Source organism: Acomys russatus, chromosome X (genome assembly GCF_903995435.1).
Source record: "Acomys russatus chromosome X, mAcoRus1.1, whole genome shotgun sequence".
Classification (NCBI taxonomy): Eukaryota; Metazoa; Chordata; class Mammalia; order Rodentia; family Muridae; genus Acomys; species Acomys russatus.
In genome coordinates, this window is record NC_067169.1 from 32851906 (window position 1) to 32863973 (window position 12068).

At 40.6% G+C, this 12068-nt stretch overlaps 1 protein-coding gene across 3 annotated transcripts in view; it reads left to right on the plus strand.

The window, feature by feature from the left end:
* The window catches only part of Nhs (NHS actin remodeling regulator), a 328579-nt gene that overhangs the window by 257833 nt on the left and 58678 nt on the right, over positions 1-12068 (plus strand). The window lies entirely within an intron of this gene.

The following is a 12068-nucleotide window of genomic DNA, read 5'->3' on the forward strand; positions in this document are numbered from 1 at the left end:
CCCCTCAAGGGAAGGCTGGGCAGACCTGGCCATTGTGGAATAGTGTTCTGTCATAGCGTGGTATGCTCTTGAGTTTGGACGCTCTTGTTTTATGTTTTTTTTTTTTTTTTTTTTTTTTTTTTGCAGTTGTGTGCCCCTCGGTCACCAGTTTGTTTTTCACAGCTGCATGGGAGCAAGGCAAAGATAACAGCATCTAAAAATAGCCCTGCGGCTGGAGATGCAGCTTGCTTTGACCCCACCATTCCAGAGGCCGGGGTGGGGGTGGGGTGGGGGTGATGGCGTAGGGGTTGTCTCCCTTCCCAGTTTCCTGGTGAGAGCCAAACTTGAACTGCCAGATAACCTGAGAGTGGAGCCACACAAGCTCCAGGCTGAGGTCAAGGCTGGGAGACAGGAGTGCTGGTCTGTGTGAAAGGGGAGGAAATCTGCCGAGCCTCATCCCTTCCCGTGGGAGACCCAGAGCAACTGGGCTGCAGGATTGGAGGATGGGAACCTGGAAAGGAATCCCATCCCTGCCCCCACCGTGGACATTTGGGTTTTACATTCCCTCTGAGTTGCACCCAGTACTATACATGGGGCTTCCTACTCTGTGTTTCAGGAGCCAGCAGGCCACTCCCCCCACCTTAAAGGAGTTGGGCTTCGAATATAGGGGGATCAAGGGGTCCAGGTAACACGTAAATCATACCAGCTTCCTAGTGTAGCTAGGATACCACTCCTTCCTTTGCTGGTATGGCAGAGGTACTCAGCCTTTCTGAGGGAGGCTGCCTTCAGCTAATGGGGCAGGGGCCACATGGAAGGGATTCAGGGAAGGGCTGAGGAATTTTCTTTAACGGCAGCAGATAATAGGAAGTCCAGGTCCAAGATCTTCTAGGATTCCTAGATCTTGTGACCCTGCTGGGCCTCTCCCATTATTTATTTTCAAAAGCCTCGATTTCTCTCATGCTCACTTTTCTTTGGTGCAAGGGTGGAAAATTCCAGTTTTAAATAAAATGGACTCTGTATTCCCGACTTGGTTGGACAATGGGAAATTTTTTGCAATAATTCTCTGGTAATTGCTGAAAAATATAAATGGCCATGTGTGCACGGCAAAAGAAGCAAATTAAAAAGCAAAGGTGTGAATATACAGCACTGTCTCTGGGTTGGAGCCTGAACCTCTCAGACATTTTCTCTTTTCTTTCAAAGTGAATGTTGATTCTATACCTTTATTTTCTGTAGGTCACAACTATAATCCTTGGGAAATATTAAGATATCAGTCTTGATCTAGAGGATGAGACCAGACAACAGAACACCTGAGAAATCCATCCTTCTTCTGGTTTCCTACTAGAGTCTTGCAAATAGCAACTGGTACCTCTTAAGCATTGCTCTCACGTTTAACTCCCTGAAGAAACACATAAGACCACTGGTGATTAAATGCAGCCCAGTGACCCAGGGTATGGGCAGCCTACTTTGGCCAGCTTAGAGGAGTAGAGGCTTTGATGTAGAAACTTAGAAACCCAAGAGTTGGGATTCAAATTTCCCAAGTCTATACCATGTGTTGGGCTCAATCTGTAACAAATAAGATGTCAATGATCTCTTGATCTTAGGTCTTAGGTCGAAGGTCAGTTTCCTCTCGAAATCAAAATCTGAATTAGCAATTAACTAGGGGCCGATAAAAAGCATATTATTTGAGGAAGGCAACATATAAACCCTAAATCTCAGACAACATATAAACCCTAAATCTCAGACAGATAACACAACATTTTATATAAATATAGTCTAATCAGCTCTTTGGTTTGCTGTGATAAACAGCCTAATCATGTCCCCTCTTGTGGCTTTCCCATTCTCTGGAGACATGGAGTCCCTGATGAGTCCTTTGCCCAAAGAACAGAAGAAATTGAGATTGTGGAAGATTGCCCTGGAAGGAGCAGGCTTCATCCAAGTTTATGGCCAGAACTCAATCACATGGCCACATCTAACTGCCAAGGGCCTAGTAAGGAGAGTCTGTGTGCAGTCTGTGCATGACTAATATATTTTCTTGCATTAAGGAGCCCCCTCACCCCCTTCACCTCTGCTTTGGAGTTTTGAGTTTGACCAAATTCAGTGAAGGTTTCCATCTTAAGATTGATGGCAATTCTACTCTCCCCTTCCTACCTCAAATTGATTTGCAAAGGTGTAGAAAGGAAAAGCTCTTCTTAGAGGGATTATCTGCTCTAGTCTCTTTTTAGTCACATCTTCTAGATAACTTTTCCTGCATCCCTGCATCATGCAGCTACTTTAAAGCAGGGCTGGAGTAACAACCTAGATTCACATTTCTTGGCTCACATTCTTTCCACCATGCCATGCTGACCCTGCCTTCTTAAGAGAGCAATTATATAGGATATAGTTTCTGAAAGCTGGCATCCTTTCCTAGTGTGTAGTCACTAAAAGAGCTATTTATATGATTTAAAATCCATGTACATTTCTTCCCAATTCCTACAGTGTAATCATTTACAGTCAGGCAAAGAATAACCAGGCATTAATCTATGCTCTATACATATATTAGTTCATTCAATCCTCACAATAATCTTAGAAATAAGAAGTGTTATTACTCCCATTTTATGTTGAGGAAATGGTGGCATAAAAGACTGAGTGGCTTGCCAGAGATTTCCTGGTTAATAAGTGACAGATCTAAAGCTTGATTCTGAGTGGGACAAATGTTGGCTTATTTTACTATGTGTCTTCTCTGATCTGTTGGATTTTTTGTCCAGTCCTTTCTGGGATATATAATTGGCACAGACCATGATACTCAAGAATTAACATTCTTAGTCTCATCTTTTGGTGAGTGACCTTGAGAATGGATGGCAGGGAGTCATTTGTAATCTTGCTGAACTAATGGTTTGTGCTCTAAGCCTATGAAATTAACACAAAGTATTGAGCAACTTAGTTATTGAAGAAGCTTAACCCCAAACCTCCAGCCTCTAGCAGCCTATTGAGGCCAGCCTTCCTGCCTACTTCCCTCTCTCCCTTCCTCCCTCCCTCCATCTATCCACCCTTCCCCCTCCCTCCCTCTGTCATCCTTCCTTCCTTCCTTCCTTCCTTCCTTCCTTCCTTCCTTCCTTCCTCCCTCCTTTTACCAGTTTTGACTGCCATTGTGTAGGTAGCAACTTGTGAAAGAACTCCAAGTTTGTTTACTTGTGAGAAGTGCCACTGAATGAGAAAAGATTGCTGTGATGTTGAAAGGTAATGAGTGGACATGGTGAGGTGGGTACTTGACCTTGAGATTGCTACTATTTGGAGTTCTTCTTTCTATTGGGGTGTGAGAACTCACCCCAAGCCTTACTAGTTTAAGCAATAGCTACTCATCTGTTGATGTTGAATTCTGTAGTCTGGGATGAACTCAGCTAGCTGCTTTCGCTGGGCTTGCCAGTGGTAGGTCAGATGGCATGTCATCTGAGGGATAGATTCACATGAGATGCTCAGCTGACTATGCTTCTGTCCCTTTCTCTGTGCACTTTCAGGGATTCTCCCTCTTTACTTGATTCTCCTGCAGGGTAGCTGGATGACTTACCTGACAGCTCAGGGTCCCCAAGAACAGAGAGGTAAAAGCTGCCAGGCCTTCTGATTGAGCCCACAGCTAGTTTTGCCAATGGAAAGAAGAAAATCCCAGGAGAATGAATTAATTGAGGTCATAAATACCAGAGGCATGGAAACAGACTGCCAAAGAGGTGAAACCTCTGGATTTACAAATTCAGGGCTTCCCAAAGGTCTCAGGAAGAGTTTACTGTATATTGCCAAGTATGTAAAATAAAATCCATTCGTTCTACTCAGTGAAGCAAGGCTATTATACATGCTTGGTTCTTTCTTCATCCCCAAACTAATGAACCATTTATACCCTAAAGGAGCACAGAAGCCTGAAGAAAGGAACTGAAGTGTGTGACTTCTGCTCTCTTGCCTCCTCTCTTGTAGTGTCTCAGAGGCATCCATCTTAAAAGACACAGCAGGGGCTTAGAGAGATGCCTTGGAGGTTAAGAACTCTCGATGCTCTTGTAGAGGACCTGGGTTCAGTTCCTAGCATGTATATATAGAAAAGAGTCATAATAAACTGTAACGCCACTTCCAGGGGACCCAATGTCCTCCCCTGACTTGTTAGATAGCTGCACACATGGAGTACACATGTATACATCTAGGCACACACGTATACATTAAATACATAGTTTTTAAAAGATTTTTTCATACAATCTATTTTGGTCATATTCTTTTCCTTCTCTCATCTCTTCCCAGATCTTCCGCATATCCCTACGCACCCAACGTCATGTTCTTTTACTCTTACTCAAAAACAATAAAGCAAATAAATGAAAGTCAAAACAAGCAAACAAACCCCATCAAGACAAAACAAAAGTGCATACAAAAAATAGTGTCTGTTTTGTGTTGGGCAACTACTCTTGGTCATGGGTCCTGCCATGCAGTGTGGTTGATATGAGACACCATTGAAGAAAAATGATTTTCCTTTTCCTGGCAGGTATGGATTGCAAATAATTTCTTGGTTAGGGGTGGGATTTTCTATACACTTCACCTTCTCTATGTTGGGATTTTTGTCTGGTTTGAACTTCTGCAGGTTTGTATATGCTGTCACAGTCTCTGTGAGTTCATCTGTATAGCAGCCCTATTGTGGCTGAAAATCACTGTTTTCCTGGCATCTTCCACAATTGTTGGTTTTCAGTTTTCCAACCTCCTCTTCTATATAGATCCCTGAGTCTTGATGGGAGAGGATTGCTGAAGACATCCCACCTAGAGATGAGTACTCCAAATTTGGGTTCTCTCCTTCTCTCTCTCTCTCTCTCTCTCTCGCTCTCTCTCTCTCTCTCTCTCTCTCTCTCTCTCTCTCTCTCTCTCTCTCTCTCCCTCTCCCTCTCCCTCTCCCTCTCCCTCTCCCTCTCCCTCTTTCCCTCTCCATTGTCCAGTTGTGGGTCTTATGTTAATGTGGGTCTTGTGTTAATTCTCATATATAGCAAGAAGAAGCTTCTGTGATGATGGTTGAATGATGCACTAATCTTTGGGTATAGCAGTATGTCAATAGGAGTCATTTTACTGCTACATTCCTTTAGCAGGATAGTAGTTGTACATTTCCCCTAGTCCTATGACCTATGTAGTCTCATGTTCTTGGCCACTTTAGCAGTGAAAAGAGATAACAGTACCAGATTTCCAGAAAATTACAGTTTTAAACATTGGGAATGCACCAATTGAATAAGAAGGCAGGACTATTTCTGATCTTCCAGAGCAAATCATATATTGTAAGGGAACTTAGCTTGCATTTTGGATGTCCTTTCTGCCTCAGGGCATAGAGCTGATTTCTTGGTTTAATTTGTGTGATCAAATTCAGAGTGTCCTTCCCCCCACTGCCCCTTATTCTAGAGTCACTACAGTCAATGCAAGGGCTACTATCCAATTTCACTCTCTTCATCAAGACTCAAGCGCCTATACCTCAGTCACTCATTCATCAGACATGAATGCAGATAGCTAGTAGGTCACAGCTGAGTTATTTTCTAAGAATTTTTCTGTGTTGAAGAAGATCACCTTACCCACGATCATGCCCTTTCCCAAATGATGACTGGTCAGAACAAGTCTATAAAGGTCTGATCACTTTGCCTCAGTTTAGGAGAACTCTGCAGAACTAGCTCACTTCCAAACACTCCCATGTTTCCTGGATCACTGGTCCAAGATTTTGTTAGGACTGTATCACAACCCAACCTCTTTTAGTGTCTAGCCTTGTTTAATTCAGTTTCTTTGCAGGTGTTGACCCAAAGAGCATTTCCTAGCAAATTTCTCCCATACTAATGTCTGTATCAAACTCTATTTCCAGAGAACTTGACTTATGATATTCTGTAAGCTAAACTATTTTCTCACCAGAGTTAGGCCACTGTGTGCATGTATAGAAGCAAAGCACATGGCTTGGACCTTCACCAAATGCCTCCATGTAGGAACACATGAGTGGCACTTGGATCACAACATGAGAAGATAAGCAAAGATTAAATCAGGATTTTCCTACTGATTACTCTATACCTTAAAACTTCCCCCAAAGTTGTGATATATTTTGTTGTTGTTGATGGTGGTGGGGGCAATGGTAGTGGTGTGTGTGTATGTGTGTGTGTGTGTGTGTGTGCGTGCGTGTGCGTGCTCACATGCACGCGTGTTTAAGAAATGGGTGATTTATGACATTGATTGTATGGTTAACAATTGTGCCTAAGCACTCTTCCACCTGATTATTTCTTCCTTTGGGCATGGCACTGGCAATCAAAATTTATCTTTCAAATTAAGGCTGTAATTATATTTTGATAAAGATCTACCAATTCAATGAGAATGAAAATTTGAGGGTTGCCAGGATACAGATGACTCTGGGTTATAGAGAAGGGTTTGCATGCAGAATACTAATAGGTGGTTCAGCACTCTTATCTAGACCTTTCCAATAGCATCTGATAATGCTGGCCCATCAAGTACCATTTCTCTGCTATTATTCTAGGAGGGTAAAAGTGATGAAAGTTATGAGCAGGGTTTTATGAATGAAAAGGAGATTCATCAGATGTCTCTTAGTCGGCCTCACTGGAGTTCATAAATACAGTAACACTTACTTGGCATTATGTCAAAATCTAAGAGACAAAAGCTTACTCTTATTTTCTTACCTCTTCATTTATTATAAATAAAATATAGATGGCTTTGGGTTATTGATGTTCACTGGTAATAAGGAGGCATGTTTGCAATGGAGTTGACTCTCAGAGGACTAGAAATAGTGGATATTTTCTGATGTTACATAAATAATTTTATTTTCCATTATTACTCACCAAGTAATCTGTCTGCTAACCAACAAACAATAGGGTCCTCAAGTTCTACCTGAGGGAACCAAGAAAGTTTAAAATGCATTACAATGTAAGAAAATAATAAATGATAATACAATATTGTAGTTCTCAGCATAATATTATTAAGGGAGAAGAGGATAATATGATTTGAGTCGCACACAAGTTTTAAATGCTATATGAGATTTGATATACACATCTGAAAGTATAGTACATTTCTATGACTCTGAAGTCTCAATACTCCTTTCCAGTCAGTCTCTCACTGTGTTTGCCAGCCCATTATTGAGACTTTTGTCACATAGATTAGATTTTCCTGTTCAAAGTTTTATAAGTTGAATCACTAGAATGATTTTAAGAAAAGACCTGGCATCGTTGATTCAGGATTGTATTTTTGGAATTAACCCACATTGCAATATATAGCAGTAATTTGGTTTTCTGTTGCAAAGAAATAATCCGCTGTAAGAAGATAACACATTTCTGCCAGGTGTAGTCCCAGCACCAGAAAAGCTGAAACAAAATGGTTCAGAGGACAACTGTGACTGTGTAGAAAGGACCAGGCCAGCCTAGGCAGTAGGAGAAAACTTGCTGCAGTGTCTCCCTCACCTACTGACCCCACCAAATATATGAGTATCACAGCTTGTTTTTCCTTTTCTCTTGTGGTGTTTCAAGTTTGAGGCTGTTAATAACATTAATAAGAATATTCTTGTGTAAATCTTTTTATTGATTTCTATTTTTTTCTTGTGTCAGTACCTGAGTGAAATTGCTTAGTACCTATAAGGTTAAAAAAAAAGTGTGATTGGCAAGTTTTCTACTACTGTACCACATTCTGAACCTGGAACATCTCTTGAAGAGTAGAAATGTTTAATTTGTCAAAGTCGAATTCACCAGTATTTTATTTTATGGTTAGATCTTACTAAGCCCTATCAGAAAAATCTGCATCGTTTAAGTTCACAAAGCTTTTCTCAGGCATTTTCTTCTAGAAATTTTATGATTCTAGCTTTTATGCTTAGGTCTATTATCCTCTAATTCTTATATATGGAGTGAGTGGAGAGGTTAAAATTAATTTTTTTTATATCTCTTTAGTTGTTATAAAACAACTTGCTTAAAAAGTCCTGCCCCCCCCCCATGTCTATGTTTGGTTCTGCATCTACACACACACACACACACACACACACACAAACACACACACACACACACACACACACACACACACACACACACCCTTTGCCATAACCAAATCTTAGCTTGTGCAGAATTATACTAGGTCTTGAAATCAAGTAGTATAGACCCTTCAATGTCAATTTCCTGCAAAATTATTTTAGCTATTCTATAACCTATGCATTTTCATACACCTTTTAGAGTCATCTTGTCAACTACTTTAAAAATGATGACACAAGACCTGCACAAGCTCAAGATAGACAAAATTCTGGCACAAAGGAGGAGAGGCAGACACAAAGTTCCATTCCTATCTGAGGAGCTATTGCTAATTGATAGCTGTTTGGAGATAAGGAATCAATTTTCTTCAAGGGTATGACCCCTGGTAGGTCAACTATGCTCCAGAATAGACTTCACACTCAAAAGTATTTGGACAGTACAAATTGCACTTGTAATATTTTTTAAAGAGGAGATAAAGTTGGGTGAATAAGGAGATGGAGGCATCTGGGAGCAGTTGGGGGATGATGTCTACAAAATTCTCAAAGAAGTAATAAAATATGTATTTTAAAAAGCCATGATGGAATTTTTGACTGGCATTGTTCTGAGTCACTCAAATCCACTGAATTTAGGATAAATGAAGACATATAACAGTATTATTCTTTCAATCCCTGAATATGGTATGTTCTCCATCATATAGTTCTTTAATTTACCTTATCAATTATGAAAGTGTTTAGTTTAGAAAACTTACACACTTTTTGTAAAATTTATCTCTAACTATTCTGTTACTATAAATTGTATTCTTTATTTCATCCTCTAATATTTCATTATACATGCATACACACAAATGCACACACACATGCACACTGACATGTATATCTTTTTGTGTGGACAGCAGGTCTAGAATTTGCTATATAGAATATATTGTCCTTGAATTTGCAGTGATTCCTCTGCCTTTACTCTTCAAATGCTAAGATTATGTGTATGTGTCACCACTACACCCAGCTGTTTGATTCTTATATATTGATCTTATATCCCATACAAAGTTAACAAAGTTATACATTTCTAAATTCACTTTTTAATTTAGCAATGTTTTATAGGTTCTGTGCAAATTTTAACTTACTTTGAGTGTCTGAATAATAATGACTTTCTTTTCTATCTTCATTTCATGTTTTCTTACACTGATAAGAGTAGATGTTTTGAATTATTTTCCATCTTAGAAAAAAAATCAGTGTTTTACCATTGAGTATGATATGATATTAGCTGTAGTCATTTTGGTGATGACCTTCATCAGGTTTTGATATTAGAGTTATTGAGGTTTTGTACATTTTTGTTGGAAAGCATTTGTTCCTTTTCTGGTCACTAAAAGAATTTGTATGAGTTGGTAGCATTGCTTCCTTTAATATTTGGATATTGTTCCTTAGTGATGAAACCATCTGGATCTAGAATTGTCTTTATAGAAAGAGTTTTGATCACCAATTCTATTTCTTTATAAAATATAGGACTATTTATATTTTCTATTTCTCTTGTTTCCCTTGCTAAGTTCTTACAAGATTCTTCATATAAGCTGTTGAATGCATTAATGCTATAGACCAATGGGTTCACAGACTAATGATGTCACTGTCAAGTGGAGCAATGCTGAGAGAAAACTTCGATAAATAAGGAAGGGAGTCTTGGGGGCAAGAATAAAATGAGAAAAGGCTTGCAAGTGGTTTCTCCTGCACAGCTCATTCTGATGGGAATGATTTAGAGTGATTGAAAGGAAAGAGTAAAACTAAAACATTTTTTTCATCAATGATCAAGTATGTACTGGTAAACTGCCTGAGTGGAGTCTGAGATAGATTGGTACTAAAATAGAATAGAGCTTCATTTTCTAAAGAGAAAGGCGTCTGAGTATTTATTTCTCTGTAGACAACATGGTCTTATGTACCTAGTATGTACTTCTGACACATAGTTATTACATTCTTTGTTTTATATCCATCATCTAACCTAGATTTCAAGTTACTCAAGAGGAAGATCCCAATATTTATTCATACTGAAATTCAGTGTTAAGCATGTGGTGCATAGTTAATAGTTCATGAATGAAAGAAAGCTGAAATTTTGAGTAAAAAGATGCATGATTTAATGAGCAGGCAGGATGAGTAATGGTATGCATTAAGCTAGGCAACACTAGAGTAGATAACATATATAGAAATAGGAATATTTTAATACAGTAAAAATTCTGTTTGGTGTAACAAAACTTGGTATAATCCTGCAATACTTAGCTCCTAAACATAGTGGAAAAGAGAAAAACCAAGGCTCCTGGGAGGTTTTGAATGATCAAGCCCAGAAATGGTGTACATCTCTTCTGTTCAAAGTCATTATCTAGCACACAGTTCTGGCTCCAGCTGAAGCCACAAAACAAATCAACCCACGGGACCTTTAGCAAGAGTTAAGGACAATGAGAAAGGGGTAAGGGGAACTTCCCCAAACGGTTACTGCTCAGTCTGGGAGAAACCTCAGCACTGAAGATGTTAGAGGTGTTGCTGAGGACTGTGTCCTGCCCCCACCTCCACTACTGACCATGTCCAGTTTGCCACTCGAGCTTGATCTGTTTGGTATGCCTTTCAGACCTTACTATTTATCCCCCTGAGGCTCAGTTCTTTCTAATGAACTTTTAGAAGCCATCTTCTCCAGAAGAAACTGAGAGCAGAACAGAGCGCTAATAGACTCCGCCAGCAGTTCCCTGCTAGCTCCAGCCAGAAGCACAAATGAAGAGAGGCACAATGTGGGTCAGGGCAGGGAGTTTTGATGATGAACCTCCCAGGAGTCAGCAAAGCAGCCCTGCTCTGGGAGGCATCTGCGCTAAGCTCCTGCCAGCTGCTGAAAGACAGCTCCCACAGTCCCTGTGATCTGGAGTCTCCTGTTCAGGATCAAAGTGGCTGCCTCCACAGGGCCCACAACTGCACCGTGAGAGCTCAGTGGCCTCAGAAAATGCTGCTGGGCATCTCATATGTAGCTCAGGGTGTCAAAGCAAGCACAGCAGCCAGGCTAGAGGTACGTTCTCGGTTTCAGAACAGGGCAAGGATTTGAGATGGTGAAGGCTAAGGGAATGAAGGTGGACACATAGTGAGTTCTCGGAGCTGTTAGTGGTGATGACCATGGAACTGGACAAAATGGTACCTCTCATCGTTTTTGAAGTTTCAGGAGACAATACAGAAAGCCTCCTTTTTTTCTCTCTTGGAGGCTACCTCCCCAAGCAAGGCCTTGGCTAGTCTTCTAGTTCCTTAGTATTAATCAGTGGTTAGTTTTGAGATTTCTTGCCTTTTACCTTTAAAAACACATTTATGGCCAGGTGTGGCTGCACACACCTGTAATGCCAGCACTTGTGAGACTAAGGCAGGAGGACAGAGAGTCCAGGGTCATCCCAGACCATACAACAGGTTCAAGGCAAGCATGGGAAACTTAGTAAGAATATTTACCAACCTTTCTCCCAAATAAACAACAACAACAACAAGCCCCACCATCCTAAAGGTACAGTTAGATAGAGTGAAATCAAGAATAGAAAGAAAGGGGCAGAATTTTCAGAAAATTTGCCATAGGGGAAATGAAAAACAAACAAGCTAGAGGAAGCAGCAAGAAGAAAAATAAAGGGTGCTTTTAGCACTAAGAAGTGAGAGAGGAACTCTCTTTCCAGTGCCTCTCCTAACCCTGCTCCTACAGTATAGCTTTGCTGCTCTTCAAATCCCCAAGCTTGATTCTATTTAGAGGCTCTGGCCTGTTGGCTCTCTCAACTTAGAATTCTTGTACCCCTCATTTTCACCCATCTCACACCCTTCACTAAGGCAGACATCTGCTCAAATGTCACCTAACCGTGCACCCACCTAGTTTGGGTTCTTCAGAAGTAGCCCCTAAGACAATTCCTTACATTCTAGTAGTTTCCTTGGGATATAAACCTAGAAGAACAAAGTAAGGGGCAGGGGAAGTAAGGTAGAGGGAAAAAGGATCTTATAGAGGCATGCAGTCTAGCGGTCGCCACGTTGGCAACTGGTGCTCAGGCCTAAGGATCTCAGGGGACAGTGTAGCATGTACTACAGAGTATGTCTAACTTCTGAGGACATTGCTGTTTGCTCA